Below are 7,083 nucleotides of genomic sequence, written 5' to 3'. Positions count from 1 at the left end.
TAATTATAAATTGCATCTTTATATCATTTGACTCTTCTCACATTTTACTATAGCCAGTTAAGCCACACAGCACACTGGATGCTTTGCTGCTTAGAGATTTCTACCACCAAGGCCGGGCGCGGTGGCTCAAGCCTGTAATCCCAGCACTTTGGGAGGCCGAGACAGGTGGATCACGAGGTCAGGAGATCGAGACCATCCTGGCTAACACGGTGAAACCCCGTCTCTACTAAAAATACAAAAAAAATTAGCGTGGTGGCAGGTGCCTGTAGTCCCAGCTACTTGGGAGGCTGAGCCAGGAGAATGGCGTGAACCCGGGAGGCGGAGCTTGCATTGAGCCGAGATTGCGCCACTGCACTCCAGTCTGGGCGAAAGAGCGAGACTCCGTCTCAAAAAAAAAAAAAAAAAAAAAAAAAAAAGAGAGAGATTTCTACCACCAAATATCCTAGCTCCTAAGTTTTCCTTCCACAAAGTACTAGCGAAATGGGATAGCTCCCTTGACCCGTTCGCGGAACATGTGAAGGGGTTTGTTTTTTTACTCAGTCTGCAGCTCTCAAACCCTCATGGGAGGGGAGCACACAGGTGAGCAGGTGCAGGGGCCAAGACGAGTGCGTCTGGGATCCAGCAGGAGCAGAGTTCTGTGAGGCCCTGTGGCAGGGTCTACGGGGTACCTGCGGCCCCTGGAGCCCCCGAGGGCGTGTGTTACAGTGTGCTCTTTTACCTTTGCTCTCTGTGGACAGCTGAAGCTGTTTAGCAGCTCAAGTGTTCACTCAGCTCAGCTCAGCTCAGTGTTTAACCTGAGCTCTTTTTGGCATCCAGGAAGAATCAGGTCACAGGAACGAATTGAAGATGATACATATGGGGGATTTTATTGCCGATGAAAGTGGCTCTCAGCAGGATGGAGAGCTGGAAGGGGGATGGAGCAGGAAGGTGGTCTTTCCCTGGAGTTCGGCCCTCTCCAGCCAGACAGTTATCTGAGGTCTCACTGTCAAGCCGTCCCTTTGAAGTTAAGTGGCTTCTCTCCAATATCCGGCTGCATCTTCTCTTCTCTCCTCTGCTGCTCCACTTTGCCACTCAGCTACTCTGTTGGGCCTCTGCCAGTGGAGCCTGGGATTTTTATGGGTACAGTATGGGGGGTGGAGTGGGCCAAAAAGCAGCATTCAAGCAGGACAACAGGAATGTATGTTCTCACTCTGGGCCGTGGTCCCAGACTTGAGGGTGTGACCCTGGCTGGGGACTGCCCTCTTCTACTGACTATTTCTCCGCCTCCTGTCTGTATCACTAGGACATAGACATAATTCAGTCCAGTTATTTTTCCTTTTATACCAGGGGTGGCCTTTCCCCCAATTTCTAATACCTTGCTCTTCATTTCCATCTGAGACTTCATCAGAATAGTCTTTACTGTCATGGCCACCTAACTAATCCCTAAGAAAACCGAGGCATTCCCTACAGCTCTTCTCTTCTTTTGAGCCCTCACTGGAATCATCGTTAGTGTTCTGTTCATGGCAGTACAGGCTTTTTTTCAGTATTCACTTCAAAACCATTTCCACATCTACCCATTATCTGGTTCCAAGCTGTTTCCACACGTACAGGTATTTGTTATAACAACATCCTACTTCCCTAGTATCAATTTCTGTCTGAGTTCATTTTTGCTACTATAACAGAATACCACAGACCGGGTAATTTTAAAAGAATAGTAATTTATTTTCTCATAGTTCCGGAGTCTAAGAAGTCCAAGATCAAGGTGCTATCAGGTTTGGTTACCTGCTGAGGGCTCCTTTCTGCTTCCAAATGGCGCCTTCAACACTGCATCTCCCAGTGGAAAGGAATGCTATTGTCTACAGGTAGCAGATAGTGGAAGAGAAAAAAGGAATTAACTCCCTTCATCAAGCCCTTTTATAGGGCACTTAATCCCATCTAGGAGGGAGAAGCCCTCATGAATTAAATATTCCTTAAAGGCTCCACCTTGGCCTTAAGTCCAACAAATGGCCTGGTGCAGTGTCTCAGGCCTGTAATCTCAGCACTTTGGGAGGCCGAGGCAGGCGGATCACGAGGTCAGGAGTTCAAGACCAGCCTGACCAACATAGTGAGACTCCGTCTCTACTAAAAATTCAACAAAATTATCTGGGCGTGGTGACACATGCCTGTAATTTCAGCTACTTGGGATGCTGAGGCAGGAGAATCGCTTGAACCCGGGAAGCGGAGGTTGCGGTGAGCCAAGATAGCACCACTACACTCCAGCCTGGGCGACAGTGTGAGACTCCGTCTCAAAAAAAAAAAAAAAGTTCACATATATTTTGGAGGGAACAAAAATATTCAAACCATAGCAGTTCCCAAATATGCTTTTACAGAACATTATTTCTAAGTTTTGGGTTGAAATTATGGCTATTTGCTTCATAGAAATTTGTTTTCTTTCTTCACTTCTTGTTTCAGAGTTTTTCATTGGCTCTGTGGTGAGCAGCTAGCATTCTCTATCCTGCGATCTTTGACCATGTTTCTATAGTATGTTACTTTTACAAGTGATTTTTATTAATATTGCTTTTACCAATAAACAAAACATGCTTCAGTAACTTTAAAAGGTATTTTGTTATATTGTTATTTAATGAAGTAATTTCCTCTCTGTCTGTCTCTCCGTATGATTACAACTTTGTATGAATCAAGGTGAAAACACAGTACAATGCACAGACAGCCCCAGACTTATCATCATGACTTATTATTTTTCAACTTTATGATCATACAAAAGCAATGTACCTTCAAATACTCATACAAGCATTCTATTTTTCACCTTCCACACAATATTTAATACTTTACATAATATGTTCAACACTTTATTATAAAATAGGCCTTGTGTTACATTATTATGCTCAACTATAGTCTCATTGACATGTTCTGAGCACTTTTAAGGTAGTCCAGGTTAAGCTATGATGTTCAGTGTGTTGGCTCTATTAAATACACAACCCTCTGTGTCTGGGGGGTAATGAGGCAGAGATCTGCCTCTCTTGTGGCTGCTCAGGACCACACTTCTATCTGTCAGTTCCCAAATAAAATCACCATATGAAGACAAGCTGGACCCATCTCCCTCCTTCTTTGGTTTCTTGGTTCCTTCTGCATTTGAGGGTCACTTCATATATACAACTCTGTCACAAAACACTTAGCAAGTGGCAAAGCCCGTCTTGTCTCTAAACTTCATTGTTTTGAGTGCTAGGCACATATCCAGTTGCTAAAAGAAGAAAAGTATTTAAAGCAAAAAAGAAAGCAAATACATGGCATTTTTGAAGATGTAAAATGCATTTATTATTGCTTAAATATATTGTGAGTGAGAGAGAAGCTAGAGATGGGGATGGAGAAGTGATCGTGTGTGTGTGTGTGCGTGTGTGTGTGTGTGTGTGTGTGGCTGAAGAGGTTGGACTGCACTAGAATTAAATGAAAAAATGTTGAAGACTTATAAAGGCAAATGCCATGCAAAATTGTGTGACTTTGAAGTACTGCTCTGACTGCAAAGTAGAAAATGGATTTGAGGAGAGCAACATCAGTGAAAGGGGACCAATTGGAAAGGTAGTGTAGTACTCTAGGAGAAAATGAAGTTGCCTTTGATGACATTGGTGATAGTAACAATGAAGCGAAGTAGAAAGATTTGAGAGATTTGTGAGCTAGATTCCATGACATTCAGTTACCAGTTGGATTTCAGGGTGATGAAGTAAGTGGAATCGAAGATAACTAAATATCAGACTTGAGCAATTATTGGGATGCTGATAAATAGGAGTAAATTTATTGAGGGAGAGAATTTTGTCTTTAAACGTTTTCATTTTCAGAATTGCCTGTGTGTATGCATTTAATCAGGCAGTTGGATATTTATGCCTGGAGCTCAGGAAACATCTGAGGGTGTGTGTGTGTGTGTGTGTGTGTGTGTGTGTGTGTGTGTGTGTGTGTATGTGTGTGTACGTGTGTGTGTTAGTCATCTGATGTATTTGGTAGCTGATGCCATGGGCCTAGAAAGCACTGTCCTGTGAAGTTTCTAAGAGTGAGAAAAACAGAAGAGCCAAGACAAGGCTTTGAGAAACACTGATATTTAAAGGATAAGTACAGGAGGCAGAGCATGCATGTAAGATTAAGGAAGGGTGACCAGAAGGGTTATGCTGTAGAGGTGTGAAGAAGGGAAGTTCATGGTAAACCACGAAGCCAGATAAGAATGCAGACTGCAGTTGGATTTGGTAGAGACACAAGAATGCTGAAAAATCTTCTTTTTCTTTTCTTTTTTTTTTCTTTGAGTCAATGGTCGTCTACAGTCTCTTCTTGGATCGCCTTCTCTTTCCACACTTTTCATGTTTTCCTTAGTCATTTGTTTTTATCTTCAGTTCTGCCAATAGGTGCTGGCTCCATCCAGGAAAGTACACCCCAAGGTCCTGAGGTAATGAGATGATTCTGAAAGTGGGTGGCAAGTCTTTACTGTGCATCTTTGATAGACGTTTCTGAAAGATCTAATCTTCAGAGCCATGCATCTGCAGGACGAATGTATCTTTCTCTTGCTAATATTGACCAGATCACATAGCACTACTTTGATGAGTTATTATGCCAAAAAAGTGTCTGACTCGACTCTGTCTTATAAACACACCTTCCTCACCATCTGTGAAGACGGAGGAAAAAAGGAAATAAAGAGAAAATAAAATTCTGTCTTGTCCCTTTGAATACATATGGAGATCCTTTAGAGGAAATTGACATTGTGGTTATATGTGCCCGTTATATTGGTTATTCACAAGTGACAGGGTTCACAGATGTTATCACACTACTATCCAGTCTCATTACATTTCTAGGTGCCTACTTCAAACTTTGCTTTCAAATAAATATTAACTCTGTGTTGCATTTTAAATTAAATAAAAATTACTATTATTCACATTGGAAACTTTTGCCCCAAGAGTCAGATTGTCTAACATCCAGTTTAACTTCATAAACATTCAACTTTAACAAACATTTTACACAATGATTTTAACCGAAGCAATGAAACTGGGGATATTGTTCTATCTTTCTAGATCTCTGCCCCCATACCTTTTTTTATTTTGCTTCCTCTAACTTTATGTTCCTTAATCATTCTGATAGTTTGTGTACATGCAGAAGGAGGTGGGGTTGGCTGGTATTGCCACCTTTTCTTTCTCTGGATCCTGACTACTTCATGTTTTATTTTTCCACTTCATTTCCATGTTTTTCCTCCTCCTACTCAGTGTCAAAAAAAGAGTGCTTTTTAATATGTTAAAAAAAAACCCTTTGAAATGATACCGTCTCTGTCACTTCACTCTCACTTTTTAAATTATAAACTAAAATAAAAATTGGCATATTGATAAAAGCTTCCAAGGCTGATGCCTGCTGCTTCCTGGTGATTAGGTGTGAGAAGGTGGCCTTTCTCAGTTCAGATAAAAAATATGCAAATGATGATATTTAAATCAAAATGACAGTATAGTAGAGGATGGAGGGGCACATTGATTCCCTTTCTTCCCAACCTTTTCTCTTTTGTATATCTAAGGAGGAGCTTCTAACTTTATGGATGAGTTGAAGATTAAGGAAAAGTTCATACTTGCACACCAAGTACCAACTTAGAAAGAAAACATTCCTGACCTTGGTTCAAATATTCTAAATTGTCCCTCTTTTATTCAGATAATGTATTTGGTTTTTGTGACTTTTCTGCAATGAAAATAATCTTACATGTTTTGAGCACTTGATATGGGTGAATCTTTATGCTGTGCTTTTAAATATGTTTTCATTTAATCCATGCAATCATCCCCCAAAGTAAATATTTTTATCCTCATTTTCACATGTAGAAAAACCTAAATGTGGGCCAGGCCCAGTGGCTCATGCTTGTAATCCCAGCACTTTGGGAGGGCAGATCACGAGATCAGGAGTTCAAGACCAGCCTGACAAACATGGTGAAACCCCATCTCTAGGAAAATACAAAAATTAGCCAGGTGTGGTGGTGCATGCCTGTAATTGCAGCTACTTTGAGGCTGAGGCAGGAGAATCGCTTGAACTCAGGAGGCAGAGGTTGCAGTGAGTTGAGATCATGCCATTACACTCCAACGTGGGTGTCAAAGCGAGATTCCATCTAAAAAAAAAAAAAAAAAAACAAAGAGTGAAAACCCAAAAACCTAAATGTGATGATGGGACATGTCTAACACTAATGGATCCAAGACCGTTGACTAGAAAGTGAGGGATGCAGGCCTGGGATTGTTTCATTCTAAATTACATATAATTGTCACCAACAAGAAAAGTGGTAGATATGCTCAGGGTGGACACTGAAGTGTGGCCAACATCTCTGTTCATGAGTAGAACAGAAGACTAAAAAAGTTTTCAGGTCTATTTTTAATAACTCTGAATCATCAACATGAATGCAATCCAGAAAAAGATGCACAAATATTATGCAGCGACTGGAAGTAGCGTGCAGATAATTTTTGTATTATTATACTTAAAGTTCTAGGGTACATGTGCGCAATGTGCAGGTTGGTTACATAGGTATGCATGTGCCATGTTGGTTTGTTCCACCCATCAACCTGTCATTTACATTAGGTATTTCCCCTAATGCTATCCCTCCTCCAGGCTCCCACCCCACAACAGGCCCCAGTGTGTGACATTCCCCTCTCTGTGTCCATGTGTTCTCATTGTTCAACTCCCACTTATGAGTTAGAACATGCGGTGTTTGGTTTTCTGTCCTTGTGATATTTTGCTGAGAATGATGGTTTCCAGTTCCATCTATGTCTCTGCAAAGGACATGAACTCATCCTTTTTTTGTGGCTGCATAGTATTCCATGGTGTATATGTGCCACATTTACTTTATTCAGTCTATTATAGATGGACATTTGGGTTGGTTCCAAGTCTTTGCTATTGTGAATAGTGCCACAGTAAACATATGTGTGCATGTGTAGCATATAGTAGCATGATTTATAATCCTTTGTGTATATGCCCAGTAATGGGATTGCTGGGTCAAATGGTATTTCTAGTTCTAGATCCTTAAGGAATTATCACACTGTCTTCCACAATGGTTGAACTAATTTACACTCCCAGCAACTGTGTAAAAGCATTCCTATTTCTCCACATCCTCTC

Source organism: Rhinopithecus roxellana, chromosome 1 (genome assembly GCF_007565055.1).
Source record: "Rhinopithecus roxellana isolate Shanxi Qingling chromosome 1, ASM756505v1, whole genome shotgun sequence".
Lineage (NCBI taxonomy): Eukaryota > Metazoa > Chordata > Mammalia > Primates > Cercopithecidae > Rhinopithecus > Rhinopithecus roxellana.
Note: the sequence above shows the minus strand (reverse complement) of the source record.